The sequence below is a fragment of the Gekko japonicus genome, unplaced genomic scaffold (assembly GCF_001447785.1).
Source record: "Gekko japonicus isolate JY-2015 unplaced genomic scaffold, Gekko_japonicus_V1.1 scaffold510, whole genome shotgun sequence".
NCBI lineage: Eukaryota > Metazoa > Chordata > Lepidosauria > Squamata > Gekkonidae > Gekko > Gekko japonicus.
The window spans coordinates 319239-334802 of NW_015165250.1; positions in this window are offsets into that span (position 1 = coordinate 319239).

Genomic DNA, 15564 nt, shown 5'->3' on the forward strand with positions numbered 1-15564 from the left:
GAAGTGACGTGACCACGCTGGGCACGCTGGGGGCGGGGCCACGGTCATCCGAGGGAAAGCTCTATGGTTTTCCCTTGGATGGTCGTGGCCCTGCCCCAGCGTGCCCGGTGTCCTAATGTCACTTCCGAGTGACGTGTGTGTGGCGCGCGTGCGCGCACCTGGTCACTGGACGGGAGTCCTCCGCCACGGCATTTTTTCAACATGGCATATGCAAATGAGTTATGCTCAGGCCTTGTTTCCTGACGGAGCGCACAGAAACAAAGCTCCGGCAGTGAGGCCAGGGGGTGGGGACATGTAGCAAGCCCCGCCCCCTGCTCCCAGCAGCCCTCTGCAACCCCTCCAGATTTCCAGGCCCACACTAAGCACAGGACTGTGTTAAGGCCTCTGCAACCCCCAAAACTCCGCAGCTCTGGGAAGCCCTGGAACCGGCTAGGCGTCAGACAGCCCTGCTCATCAGTGCCGACCGCTGCCGCCCCTCCCTCCCTCCTCCTCCATGCGGATGGTGCTGCCGCCGGTGGTCCCACATCCTCCTTGGCTTGGAGCGCCACCAGACACCACATCACCAAAAGGAAAGGGGGGGGAGTTCAGAGCTTTGGAACTCGAAAGCAGGGTCGAGGCAGTGAAGAGCGAGCTCCTCAGAGGCGTGCCTTCCTACATAAACTTAGGTCCCTGGAGGACCTGTGGGGAGCCATGGTAGAACGTCTAGGCAAGGCAGAGCTCGCTGGCACTCCAGGGACCTAAGTTTCTGTAGGAAGGCACGCCTCTGAGGAGCTCGCTCTTCACTGCCTCGACCCTGCTTTCGAGTTCCAAACCTCTGAACTCCCCCCCCCTTTCCTTTTGGCAATGTGGTTTCCGGTGGTGCTCCAAGCCAGGGAGGATGTGGGACCACTGGTGGCAGCACCTTCCTAATGGAAGAGGAGGAGGAGGCAGGGGTGGCAGCGGTTGGCACCGACAAGCAGGGGCATCTGACGCTCAGCTGCTTCCAGGGCTTCCCAGAGCTGTGCCACTTTGGGGACCTGCTGCGCAGAGTGCAGTGCCTCAAGCGCTGCAAGCACGGGCTGCTGACTTTCTGCCAGTCCCAGCCCAGTCGGGATGTGCTCGAGGAATTCCAGCGCCTTGAGCCCTACAAGTTCCTGCAGTACACCTACTTCAAGGTAGGAACGCCGCTTCCCCCCCCCCCAACCCAGTTTATGTCACCCCTGCAAGCACCACCCTTACCTGGCTTCTCTTCCCACTGTGCTCCCTCCCCCTGCGCTTGTGAACCAGCATTGGTAATCTCAACCAGGTTGTCAGTGGAGTAAAGCAGGAACTCATTGGCACTTCACACAGGACAGCAACATTTATTCCAGCCTACATTTTCATCCTGCCCACCTAGCAGTTCAAAAGCAAGAAATTGCAAGTAGATAAATAGGGACCACTTCGGTGGGAAGATAACAGCGTTCCGTGCGCCTCGGTGTTTAGTCATGCCGGCCACATGACCACGGAAACGTCTTCGGACAGCGCTGGCTCTTCGGCTTTGAAATGGAGATGAGCACCGCAACCCTAGAGTCGGACTCGACTGGCTTTCGAGCAAGGGAACCTTTACCTTTACCTTTACATTTTCATCATCCCAGGCCACTGATGAATGAGCTCTGGCTCAGGAGAGATGAGGTTAGAATAAATGCTGTTAGTCTTTAAGGTGCAACTGGGACTCCTGTTTTATGAAACCGATGTGGTCCATCTTATGCTCCATGTTAGGACAAAGAGTCAAAGCCTTTTAACAGTTCTAGATTAGGCTTCAGCGGGTGACACCAGGCTTCCCTGCATGTACAAACACGACCTTGGTCATAGTATCATTGCCCTCCCCAGTGTAATCTTCTCTGCTATCGTTTTCTAGAGTGCCTTCCGATGCTCCCTCTAAGCTGTGGAGTCTTGTGAGTAAAAAAAATTCTTTGTGAGCTACTGGCATTAAAATTGTGAGCAAGTGATTTGGCTTCTGCACAAATTAGTTTGCTCTGGAGCCATCCTTCCTGAGCTAAGACAAAAATGTGTGAGCTGGAGGCTAAAAAACTGTGAGCTAGCTCACACTAACTCAGCTTAGAGGGAACACTGGTGCCTTCAGCTTTTCTTGGTCCTTGGACTGGGCACTGTCTCTCAGCCTAACCTACCTCACAGGGGCATTGTGAGAATATAATGGAGAAAGGGTGGAATGCAAATGTGATCAACAATCCCCTATTTATAAACCTCAGTCAGTTATTGCTCCCATGTACCCCTTTTTAGCCAGTTGGGCATATGTGTTTCTGTAGTGCTGCGTGCCTGCCTTTCTTCTTTATAATGTAGGACCAATGTTTTCAGTGCAGTATCTCTCCTCATGTGCTTCGCATCAGGTGCTGCCTGCTCATTCATACTGGAATCCAAGATTTTTTTTGTCTGTTTGTTTCAGCACTGCTTCCTGTACCATTGCCCGTGCTGTGTGGCTTGCTGCCATGCTCCCAGCTTACCTTTTTTGAATCCAACAGCCCTGACTGTCCACTGTCTACTTCAGAACACACCACATGTTGCTTATTGATTCCTGGTTTCCCTGCAGCCCAGAATATTTGTTACCCACAACACTCCTGGTATGTCAAATATCAGCCAAACAGATATGCCCTTCAGTGCCTGGTTACAGCAGAGCAAGATGTGTTCTCCTGTGAATTGCCCATCTCAGTTGTCCACTTTTTCCTTTTGTGCCTCTGGAGAGACTGCAAAATGTTTATCCTCCTATCAGGCTTCACGTCCTTTTGCATTCATTATGAATATCCTCATGTATCATAATGTACTCAATATCATCATATTTCACATTGTGCTCAGCTGTTCGGTAACACTGCACATTACATTCCTTGCATCACCTCATTGTATCTCAAATGTCACCAGAATATGCATTTTTCGCCCCATATAGCCATCGGATTGTTTAAGGCACATGTCTATACATGTGTGGGGACTTCCAAATGGCTTGGGGGGGGAAGTGGCTTTGTCTACCACCCAACCCCTAGGTTGAAGACCACAACTCTAGATCATTGGGTTTTGTTTAGGCAAAAATTAGCGGATGTGATTTTGTTGTTGTTCTGGATCCAGACTTGTCAACATTATTTATTTAAAACCTGCTTTTCCTCTCTGAAAGTGACCTTGTTGTGGCTGCCAAGAATAACACTAAAAGGCAGTGAATATTAACACTAAATGGCAGTGATATAAAACCCACAGTCAGCAATAACAGAGAGGAAGGCTGCCAGTCAAACAGAAAAGGAACACTAAAAGCACCTCAGCCATCAATGCCAAGGAGAATAAAAATATATTGACCTGGTATCCTGGTATCCCCCCTCTTTACCTGACATGGGTGGTTTGTTTGTTTTCCCCCACGTGTGTCATCAGGTAGGCTCACCAGCTCTTAGTTGGGAAATACCTGGAGATTTTTGGGGTGGAGCCTGAGCAGTGGGTGTTGCCTTCTGACACACTTCCGGTGAGGTCAGGGGGTGTGGCATATGCAAATAAATTATGCTAATGAGCTCCTGCACCTCTTTTTCTATGAAATTACCCCTGTGTATAAGGAAATGTAAGTCAATAACATTATGGGTTTTAAACATCCCAGAATACCCTGCAGCAATGTTCCCTCTAAGCTGTGGAGTCTTCTGAGCAAAAATTCTACTTTGTGAGCTACTGGGCATTAAAGTTGTGAGCGAGCGATTCAGCTGCTGCATAAACTAGCTTGCTCCGGAGCCATCCTTCCTGAGTGAAGACAAAATGTGTGAGCTGGAGGCTAAAAAACTGTGAGCTAGCTCACACTAACTGAGCTTAGAGGGGACACTGCCCTGCAGTATGTTCTTCACGATGCCAGTGGAAAACAGAGAAAAATGTGTGAGGATGGGAGGGAAAAATGGCCCTGGCCTTGCCCTGCTCTCACAAAGGAGGGAGGAAAGGATGGAGAGAAGACTCAAACAATCTTGTATCTTGAGAGGCTTGGTTGGGCTTCTCCTGTGGCTGTTTTTGGCATGGATACAGCCATTTGAACTCAGCACTTGGATCTGCTCGGCTGAGTGTATCTAAGCACAGCTCAACTGAGCCTGGAGCAACCCTATAGCCAGGAATTTTCAACGGGTTCTAGGATGGGTGCCAATTAAATCCCTGCTTTTATAATTTTCTTCTCCTCTGGGACTTAGATCAGCACTGGACTCAACCTTGGGTCTCACACCTGTTGTTAACTCCTTTATTATCCTGTATGCCAACTTGCTGGTATTTACATGTCCTACTATCAGTGTTCCCTCTAAGCTGAGTTAGTGTGAGCTAGCTCACAGTTTTTTAGCCTCCAGCTCACACATTTTTGTCTTAGCTCAGGAAAGATGGCTCCAGAGCAAACTAATGTTATGCAGCAGCCAAACTACCTGCTCACAACTTTAATGCCAGTAGCTCACAAAGTAGAATTTCTGCTCACAGGACTCCACAGCTTAGAGGGAACATTGCCTACTATATGTGTTATTCCAATCTTAACTATATTTATTGCTCAGTTACTTATGCATCTTGACCCTAATCAGCTCTTTCTGGCAGCTAACCCCCACCCCACACACACACCTGTATGTAATATTTGAGGAAATCTTTTCAGTGTATGTGAAGAAGTGTGCACATGCTGATGTACATAGGGTTGAGCTTGGTGTGTCTTGGGGGTACTGGTGGACTCTAGCTCCATTCTCACATCTGTCCAAGTCCCGTCAGTTTTCTGGAGCTTCTTCTGGTCATTAAAGATCAAAAAGGTGACTTCCAATCAATTTTAGGAAGAAGTTGGGAGCCTCAAGCTTATGCGTTGTCCATTAGTTGCTTGGCTCAACCACCGCCCCTTGCCTAGCTGATTTCAAGGGTGGTCTCAGTGATTCTTGGGTCCAGGAAAAACTGGATGATGAGGTCCCAGAATCACTCAGGCAACAGGGAGTATGAGCAGCTGGTGACTAGGCCCCTCAACCAGCCTAAAGTTCATCACTCCTCCCACACTGGCGGAATTTCAGGCACCAGCAGGGCCAGCTCACTCACTAGGTGAACTAGGCGTTTGCCTAGGGCGGGCCGGCCCTTAGGGCACCAAACTGCACCCGGCCCCCCCACCATCACCCAAAGCCCTGCATGCTGCGTCACCCCCTGACCCCAGCTGCCACTGCCTCTTTCTCTCCCCCCCACCAAAAGCCCTGCTCTCAACTCTCGCGCTGCTGCTGCTGGAGTCGGGAGCACCAGCATTCCCCTGGGTGGGCAGCCCCAGTGAGCTTCCTCCCTCCCTCCCTCCATGGGAAGGCATCCGGGCTCGGCACTGCAGCAGAGAGGTGGCTGGCGGAGTCCTCAGTCACAGCTGGCCACAATCTGGGCTTCTCCATGCTGCCTCGGGCTGGCCTTTGTGGGAGGTGGCGGCAGTCAGGCAGGTGGCGGGAATCCTGGCTGTCTGGCAGGGACAGCGGGCTGGGGCGAGCAAGCTTTCGAGCAAGAGAAACTTTTTCTGCAGGCAGCTGCAGTCTGTAATCCCTCACTGTGCTGGCCAGCTTCTGCTTCCATCCCGAGGGCGAGGAGAAGCCAGGGGGAGGGGGGAGTGAGAGGCAGGCGGTGGCAGCAAAGTTTCTGCTCAGCTTTTGACCCCTTCTGTGCCTCCCCCCCCCCCGCGTCCTGGGCAGCCTCTGTCCCACTCTGGCCCTGCCTATCCATGCCCTGGCCAAGCTGCATGGCCCATGGGCGCCGCCCTCTGTGCATACTCAGAGGCCGGCCTGGGGGAGGGGCCTGGCAGAGGAGGCGGGGGCAGAGGCTCCTCTCCTGCATGGTGGTAGCGGCCAAGATGAGCATGGCCCGGGCTTCAGGGGCCCGCTGGGCGGCTGGTGAGGCACTGTGGCCAGCCGGTGCAGGTGGCTGCCAGCCAGGCTGGAGAGCTCATGAGCCCGGGTGGGCAGGTGCTGGGACCAGGGGGGTGTCCCTTGTGGGTGGGTCTCCGGCAGTGACCTCTCCAGCGGCAACCTTGTGGGCGGGTCTCCTTGGGGTTGACCTCTGAAAGAGGCGCCCAAGCGGGGCTGCTGGGAGGGAGGGAGGGATGGACACAGGCGGCTGTGGGGGCTCAAGAAGGGGGTGCCAGAAATGGGGGGCACACGGGGGGCACCAGAAGGTGACCTCGCCTAGTGTGCAAAAATACCTGGGACCGGCCCTGGGGGGGATAAGCTATAGGGTGTATGGGTGCCTTGGATCATGCTGCAATTCATCCCGTCCCCTGCTGTTCATCGGTCACCCAGTGCCTGAGTCTCAGGTAATGAGGAGGTTGACTGGAGGGTGTTCCAGGGGGCACAACTGTGCAGTTCATGACCCTCAGTCCTGCTGCCTGAATCTGAGGCAGTTTGGGGGATCAGTGGTAGGTCAGTCAGGGGCTGACCACAGTGGCTCATCACGCTCTCCCCTGCACTGCCTGACTCTCAGGCAGCACAGAGTATCAGTTTTAGGGCAGCAGCTGGCCACAGGATTGTGGAGGCTCCTAGTGCCGCCCAGTGTGGGACACAAGGCAGCTGCCCTAGATGCCCCATGGTTAATACTGCTCCTAGCTGCTTTCTTAGTCTTTTTCAAAAAGTCCTAGATTAAATATCCTAATTCTCAATTTAACATAAATCTTAATTCTCAAAATTTTACAGAACTTGTGCAACTTGGCTTTGCCCTACAGTGGCCCACCCAACTCCTCTGAGGTTGCTGAGGAAGAGAAGGAGGGACAGATGAGAATCAGTGTGGCGTAGTGGTTAGAGTGTCAGATAAAGATTTGAGAGACCCAGGTTCAAATCCCCACTCCGTCATGAGAGCTTGCTGGGTCACTCTGAGCCAGTCATTCTCTTTCAACCTAATCTACCTCACAAGTTTTTTGTAAGTTTTTTTTAATGATGTAAATTGCTTTGAGTCCCCCCTGGGGATAAAGGTGGGGAACAATTGAGAGCCAGTTTGGTGTAGTGGTTAGGAACGTGGACTCTAATCTGGGAGAACCAGGTTTGATTCCCCACTCCTCCACATTCAGCTGCTGGTGTGACCTTGGGTCAGTTACAAGTTCTTTCAGAGCTGTTCTCCCATGAGCAGTTCTTGATCGAGCTCTCTCAGTCTCACCTACCTCACAGGTTGTGTTCCCTCTAAGATGAGTTAGTGTGAACTAACTCACAGATTTTTAGCCTCTGACTCACACATTTTTTTCTTAGCTCAGGAAGGATGGCTCCAGAGGAAACTAACTTATGCAGGAGCCAAATCGCTCACTAACAACTTTAATGCCAGTAGCTCACAAAGTAGAGTTTTTGCTCACAAGACTCTACATCTTAGAGGGAGCAGTGCTCACAGGGTGTCTGTTGTGGGGAGGGGAAGGGAAAGGAGATTGTAAACTGCTCTGAGACTCCTTCAGGTAGTGAAGGGCAGGGTATAAATTCAATCTCTTCTTCTGAAATAATAAATAAAGCTAAGACTAGGGGCTAGCAAAAGAAATGTTGGAGAGTGGGAAGGACAGAAAGAAGCAACGAAATGGGAGAGGATATAGGGACTGCCAGAAGGTGGGAAAATGGTAATTGTGTAGGGAAGGTGATACTGGGGGAAATGAAGTGACCCATGCAAGTTCTTGAGGGTTACCTTCTTGTAAGTGCATCATGTTACTCTCTCTATATGTGTATTTTTAAAATCTTGCTAATTATTGTAAATTATATTAAAGTGTATGATAGGTAATATGGCATGTGCTTTTCTGTCGTGGTAAGAGAACAGCCATCATGATTTAAACTGTAGGGAATATTTAATGCTACCATCTCATGTACAGTTTACTTGTCTGCTTCTCAAAAATATGTTCTATGATAACAGATATCCAGTGTAGCCTGGGCCCTCTTCTAGAGTATACTTAACATAAGGGTAAATCTGACCCTGCCTATGGGTGCATTCACACACATGCTATAAAAGGCAGTTTCAATCTACTTCAGTGACTGTTTGCAAGTGGATTTTGCCACTTGACATGTGGCTTAATCTGCATCTAGCATTTGCTCCGCTGTTTTACCAAACCCACATTGGAAGAGAAATTACCTTCTGCATTGCATGCCACTTTCACTTTGATTGTTTGTCAGATTTTATTGCAGTGTTCAGACTGCTTGCCATTTTCACTTCATTTGATCTCTTGGTTTTATGGAACTGTCTGCATAGATTTATGGCCATCTTATGGCCATTCAGGGGTGACTCTGCAGTCAGTACAGTGTTTGCCCGGGGTATTTTAATGTGGTTTTGAGCCCCATCTTTTTCTGTTCCAGTGTGAGTTTGCTAAATGCAGATTGGGCCTATGTTAGCGAGAATCTTTCTGATAAATTATATGTAAGGGAATTCAACGGGGAGAATCAGTATAGTACAATAGTCATAGGCCCCTTTCAAACAGCCTTTTAATCCATTTTGGTAGCCAGTTGCTAATGGATGTTTTGTGTCATTTACCTTTTCATACAATGCCACTTGCATCTGGTTCACAAAGTGTGGTTGAGCTGTTCTTGAGGTAAACTGCTTTCTTCCATTTTCACCTCTTCCTTGTTCATCTGAATCGCTGTAGTGTGCTGTTTAAAATGTCTGTCTACAGCATTTCCCATAGTGCCATGCTTCCCCCACCTTTTGTTGCCACACAATCTTCCTCAAAAAATTTTTACATTCTAAATTGAACGCTATAGCACTAGACCAGTATAGCACTTCAGTGCTACAGTGGCACTATTGAGATGCCTTGGCACCACTATAGCGCTCAACTTAGAACATTAAAAAAAGTTCAAGGAAGAACACATAGTGAAAAGGGGTGGAGGGGAAGCATGGTGCTGCTTGAAATGGCTACATCACTTCACAGACAGTTCATTAACGGAATTAAATTCGTTGTATGAAACCTCCATCCCTGTATTGCTTTACTTGGAACAGGGCCAACAATGGATAGCATCTGGTTAGAATGGGAATGGGAAAGGGGACATAGTGTCACACTAGGAACAGAGAGACACAGATTTCAGTCCCCTCTCAGCCCCTCTACTCCCTATGTGACCTTGGAGCTGTCTCTCTCTCTTGCTGTCTCTCTCAGCCTAAGTAGCTTTATAGGGATATTCTGAAGGCAAAATAGGAAAAGGGTAGAGGGCCATGTATGCTGCTCTAAGGAAGAATGAGAGAGAAAAATTGACAGATAAAAGTAGGTGGAAAAAACAGATGAAATGGTATTTAATTTTATCCTTCTCTACAAAGGCTCAACTGGTGGAAAGTTCATGAGTTTTTTTAACCTGTAAATTGTAGACATTTTGATTCTTCAATTTGTTTTAGATCCCTTACTGATTTTTTAAAAAAACTCTTTAACTACTGTAACTGTTTTCATATGTTTTGTTATAGCTTTGTAGACATTTAGTGCTAGCCTTTTTAATCTGCTCTGTTTTATTAGTAAGCAGTTCATCTTTTTATGCTGTTTTGATTTGAAGTATATTAGATTGTATAGCATTTTAAAGCCTTTAATTGATTAACTTTAATATGTTATAAGCCACTTTGTTTACAATTTTGTACGGAGGTGAGGTATAATATTTTAAATAAAATAAGGGTTCTGATACCTTTGAGAAATCCTAAAAATCAAAATATCTATTTTGTGTGTATTGGCTAAGGGCAAAATGAGGCATTATAATCTATGTGTGTCTCCACTGGAAATAGCAACTCCATATCCTTTCCTCCCTTTTCCCCTGTAATATGTAATATCATGTAATATGTAATATCATATTTCCATGGTGCAATTTTTCCTGCCCCTGTTGAACTTCATTGTTCAACGTTTGCTGGGCAGGGCATCTTTCAACACAATGTCATGTTATACATTTTGAAATAGCTGATGGTATTGGAAGAATCCATCAATACCTTGGTCCTCCTTAACTTTGCTTGCTGTGAACCTAATGATACATTGGCCATGATCTCATCTGTAGTGATGCATATATTAGGATATGATGTATATATTAGGATATTTTTTGTGCTTGGGGAAAGAGGAAGCATATTTAACCCCCCCCAAAAATACTCCAAGTATAAAGCTTCAAGGATAGAAGACACTGATATGACAGAATCCAGTGGTATATTTAGGATTATGGAGTTATAGGATAACACATTACTGTTACAGCCCCCACCATCTCTTGTGTACATTAATGCAAATACATTAATTTAAAATGAATGTATTTGTATCCCTCCTGTTTCATTCCTTACCCTGTGGGATTTTAATCAATACACATTTCAAAATGGTATAAAAAGTTCACTCTGCTTATAGTACTGAGTACTTATAGTACTCAGGCTGCATTCAGATGGGCAGTTTCATCCGTTGCTATTGCTGTTCCCTTATGGATTTAAAGTGCATGATCAGACAGCAACATCTGCCTGCCATGCTCTGAGTCCCATCCCCCCTCTTTGCTGTGTGTTTCTTTGATACCTGAGAAAGTCTGGTCCTGTTGAACTGAGCGGGTTCCAAAACAGATTTCCTTTTGTCTGATCGCTCTGTTGTGCATGCAAGCCATCAGGCCGGTCTGACTGGTCTCTTGTTTTCCAGCTGCTATTTGTTTTTGCTAGTTAGCGAGGAGCACATAACTGCATATATGCACCTCACCCCCCCAAGGGCTGCCCAAAATTTTGTTTTCTTTTTTTTAAAAAAAAATTTACCCTGTCCTTTGGGGAAGGGGTGAATTGAAATTTGAAAAGATTAGAGGGAGGATGGCAGTGGACTCAACAAGAGCTTGTCTGCTTGCTCAGAGGGCAAATTTTGTAAAACAAAATGGCAGACAGCCCCATGAACTACATGTCCCAGCAGGCTGATCAGTGCTTGTGGGCATGCTCTGAGGACAAACATTTTTTTGAGAAATGGCCGATGGGCTGACTCCCTGCCTGCTGTCATCTTATTATGTAAAAGTGCTTTGAAGAGTGCTAAAAGGGGTGGGTATGATCAGGACAAAATAACCTGGCTCAGTTAGAGGTGGGGCAACAGCGGATTGAACTGCCTGTCTGAATGCAGCCTCAGTGTCCAAGGTTGGAAAGATTTACTTACAGAACCCCCAGTGGTGAGAAAGAATCATTGCAAGGTAGGAGGAGGTTGCAGACATATTAACAAGTGACTCTGGCTCCAATCAGGGAGAGGTTTGCATTAATAAACCTAGTCTGAAGGCAGCAGACAGAAAATGCAAAAAAAAAAAAAGATACCCCAGGCATGGTATTAAACTTGCCATATTCAGGTTGGAGATTTCGGGGGCAGAGCTTGGTTTGGAGAAGGCACACCGTATGGGGAAGGGACAGCAATCAGCAGAGATGTGATGCCATAGAGTTCACCCTCAAAAGCTGTCATATTTTCCATGGGAACTGATCTCTATATTTTGAACAGCAGTTGTAATCCTGGGAAAACCCCAGGCGGGCCTCATCTGGAGGGTGGCAACCTACATGATACAATCACCCTATTTTCCCCTATGGGTGCTATATGAGATTTTGGGTTTTCCCTTTAATACTTTTCATGGCTTGGAGCTCTCATATGTGCAAGATTGCCTCTCCCTGTATACTTGACAGCAACATTCTGCAAATCAAGACCTATTATTGGTTTGTGACCAGCAGGCAAATTAAAGCTGCCAAAAATAAAAGTAATTGGCCTGACATCATGGCATCACTTCCAGGCAAAACCCAGAAGTGACATCAGTCCTCTCTAAAAATCACTAGAAACTCTGTGGTTTTATCACAGAGTTTCAGGTAATTCCTAGAGAGGTGTGATGTAGCTTCTGGATTTTCCCCAAAAGTGACATCACAATGGCACTAGCAGTGGACCTCATGCCTGCAGGCCCGCCCTATTTCCTGCTGGTTGCTAGGTCATGCCTGGTAACCCTGAGGCAAGTTCAGACTTCAGCTGCTCAAGCTATTGCTTATCTGTGGCAATGCTGTGGAATGGCTTTCTGGAGGCTCCTATTTCGATGGCTTTCAGCAGCACTGCATGGATGAATTGTATAAAACGGCTTTCTAAAACACAGGGGAGCAGTTTTAGTTCTAGGAGCAATATCTGAATGTTTAGCTTGTTATCATGCTGGTTCCTATGTTTCATTCGTCTTCATGGATTTTTTATTGCTGTATTTATCATAAGATGCCTTAGAAGAGGAGGTGGAATAGAAATGTTTTAAACAAGTAAGTATTTTTTTAAATTTTATTTACATGTGACTTCTATACCGCTCATGACCCCTACTGGGTCTCAGAGCGGTTTACAGGTGGCCTACATTATTGTAGTCAGATCCTACCTAGGGCAACAATTGTGCAGGGAGGGGTTGCCTAACAGCACCCGGACGACAGGCTTCTCTCCGTTCTCGGTGGCTCCGGCGTAGTCTCGGCATTGCGGCGAGCGGCGACCATCAGCGGGCTGCAGATGGACCCTCCGTTGATGCGCACTGCTCCTGGACTGCGGCGTTCCTGGCTACTCGTCCCTTCGGGCTCCAGCCGCGCCACGTCGCTCCGCAGTTGCGTCATCCGGTCCCGCCTCGATCCGATGTCGTCGTCGCTCCTACGGTCCGCCAGACGCCGCCATTGTTCTTCCTCGCCGCTGCTGCTTCTCTTTCTGCCATCATCGCCGTCAACCCTCCTGGCATGGAACCAGGGGGAGGGTGCCCCCCGCCTCTAAGGCAGGTACCCATTTCTCTACTTGCAATTACTTTCGAGCCGCTGGGTTGGCGGGAGCTGGGACTGGGGCCGGTAGCTCACTCCGGCCGTGGTGGGGATTCGAACAGCCATTATGGCTGTTCGCTATAGATGTTACTGCAGATGCTGTTACTCCCTGCGCCACCGCAGAATCAGCCTTGAGACTAGTTTGACCTTTATTTTTCACATAGTAAAACAGTTAGAGAGGTTGACCATATATCACTAAGAGCCCAGAATATATTTTTTTCCAGTTTGCAACACCATGTTGATTGGAACATATGGAAAATCACTCAAGGCAGCTGTGGCACCACAGTGAGCAGCCACTGGTGCCAGGTGTAGGCCTGGCCAAACTGACTGGATGTCACAAAGTTGGGCTGAAAGTGACATAATGCTGCTGCCAGGACAACTGTCTCCCATTTTCACCAGGGTGTATAGGAAGAATGAGAATGAGGAGAGGGGTCCTAGGCTGGTTCACCTGCACCAGAAAGTGAATTGGGTGGATAAAGGGTCACACCACAGAAGAAGACCAGCTAAGAACACATTGGTGGCTGACTCTTGGCCTAGATGGAACAGTTGTTCAAGGCCCAGCTGGGCTGCCTCTGAAAGGACCTGCAGAAATAAGAGATTGAGTGTAATCGTGTGCTAGCAACTATCCAACCTGTCCCCCTATTTCTTTGTGTGGAACAAGGTCTAACTGAAAATAAAGTCATAGGAAGCTCCTCCTGAGGAAAAATCTGAATGAGAGAAGCCAAGGGAAAGCAGCAGCTGTGACTTTCTTCATCAATGTGAAGCCGTAGTCTCTCCAGCCCAATTTGTTCCAAAAGCAGGTGCTTCATATACTAATGTGCACCTTTAAAAATCCTGTATTTTTGGGATTTTGGGAAGGGCATGAATGGTGTTTGAGTATTTTCCTATGGGGGGAAAACAAACACAGGCCCCAGTCACATGGGCCGGATATTGCAGGGGGGAGGCGTGGCTGTTTGCCCCAGAGCGAACTACTGTGCGGCTGCTGGATCAAATGTCCCGCCAATGTCCCGTGGTTCAGGGGGAGGTGCCGATCATACGTCAATCCTGCGGTGCGGCAAAGAAGCAGTGCGGGTTGTGTGTTTTTTTTAACTGAAGTGTGCACATGTGCCGTTGGGTGCTTGTGCGCATCCCATGGAGACTTGGGGAAAAAAACTTTTTGTGACAGGACATGGGCGGGCGCCAGATGCCATGAGCTACCACCGGAAACGTGATCAGACACCTGCCCTTGCCCTGCGGTTTCCGGAAACTAGTACCTCGGAGGTACTAGTTTTTTACGGCACATCTTCGGCGGGAAGCCTCGGGTTAGCCACGGGAGCTCTTCGCTTCCCAGATGTTGCGGTTTGATCATGCCCGGAAAATCCACCTATCTTCCGTCTCTGTAGCGTGCCTAATGCTCCGTGTGACTGCAGCCACACAAGACCAATCATTGGCCAGAAGCCTCCAGTGCAAACAGAACAACAGAACGGAGTGAAACCAGAAAATCCAAGCCAGGCAACATCATTTTGAAAAAAATACATAAACCCTCACCTACAGTTATAAAAACATAACCAGAATTTTTCTTCTGAACCTATAGCAATAATTATTTTTTTAAAAAACAACAACAGGAACACTCCAGAAATCTATGTTCAAAAGCCCATTTGGAGTATCCTTTATTTTAAAAAAGCCATTCCCGACAGCTGCCGTGTGATGACAGGGAACCTGACTTGGGTCCAGGGAACATGTGAGAATCACCATGACTGGGCAGACAGTTCAAATGCTCCCTGTAAAAACTGGTACTATTGCCTGGTTCCACACACTTAGCTCCTCCTGTTGCAGGCATACTCTTTTGGTTCAGAGTGTGGTGATGAAAGGATCTACGCATAATTGGAAGTTGTCCTATTGTGATCCTTTTCTTCTAAGTTTCCTTGTCATGACTGAAAAATCCAAGTGGTGAATAATTACAGCAGTGCACTATCCAGCAACCTGTGGATCCAGCTGCTGCTGCTGATGTTGATTATAGCACTTTACATAGTAACAGAAACAAAAAGACAGTCCTGGTCATTGTCTCACCCTACCTCCAAGGTTACAATGTTAACTTTACCAGTACAGCAGGCATTAAAGAGACAGGAAGGAAGGGAGAGTGAAGAGACAAAAGCAAATGTAATAACACATCCTTTTTTTTATTGACTCTCCTAAAGAGGAGAGAGTTTATTCATTTTTCATATAAGAAAGAGGAAGGTATATAGTGGGATAAAGAAAAGTTTGGGTGATCTTATTATTAGTATGTTAATCTTTTATTAGTAATACACAAATCTTCTTTTGGCTTCTTCTGCGAGTTGTCAATCGTCTTTCATCTTTATCTGTTACGAAAAAAAACTGTTAATAGATTAGTAGTGTCCCTCTGGTTTTTGTTAGTAAAGTCTTTTTCATGCGCTTTCCGAACTCGTCTTCATGGTCTGGGCAGCCTCCCTTTCACGTCTCTCAGATTGTATGAAGGACCCTTCCCTGCTCCTTTGTCCTCCGGGGTCTTAACTTCCCCCTCCGATCCGCTGTCTCTGTCCATTTCCTCCCACGTGGCGAGTGCTGCTTCCTCCTTGCTGGCGTGCCTCTTCAAAAAGTCTTGAGCTTTGAAAATGGAGTCAATTTTCTCCCTTTTATCTTTGAACTTGAAAATGAGTCCTTCTGGAATCAACCAGCGATAATTAATTTGATGGTTCTGCAAGAATAAGGTCAGTCCTTTATATGCTTTCCTTTTCATTCGAATTTCAAATGGAACATCTTTCAAAATTCTAATTGTCTGCTCTCCAATCTTCATAGGCGTTGATGAAGATGCTTTTAATATTTGATCCCAAACTTTCTGCTTTGTAAACTTGACCACCACTTCTGCCTGCAGGTTATTCAACCTTG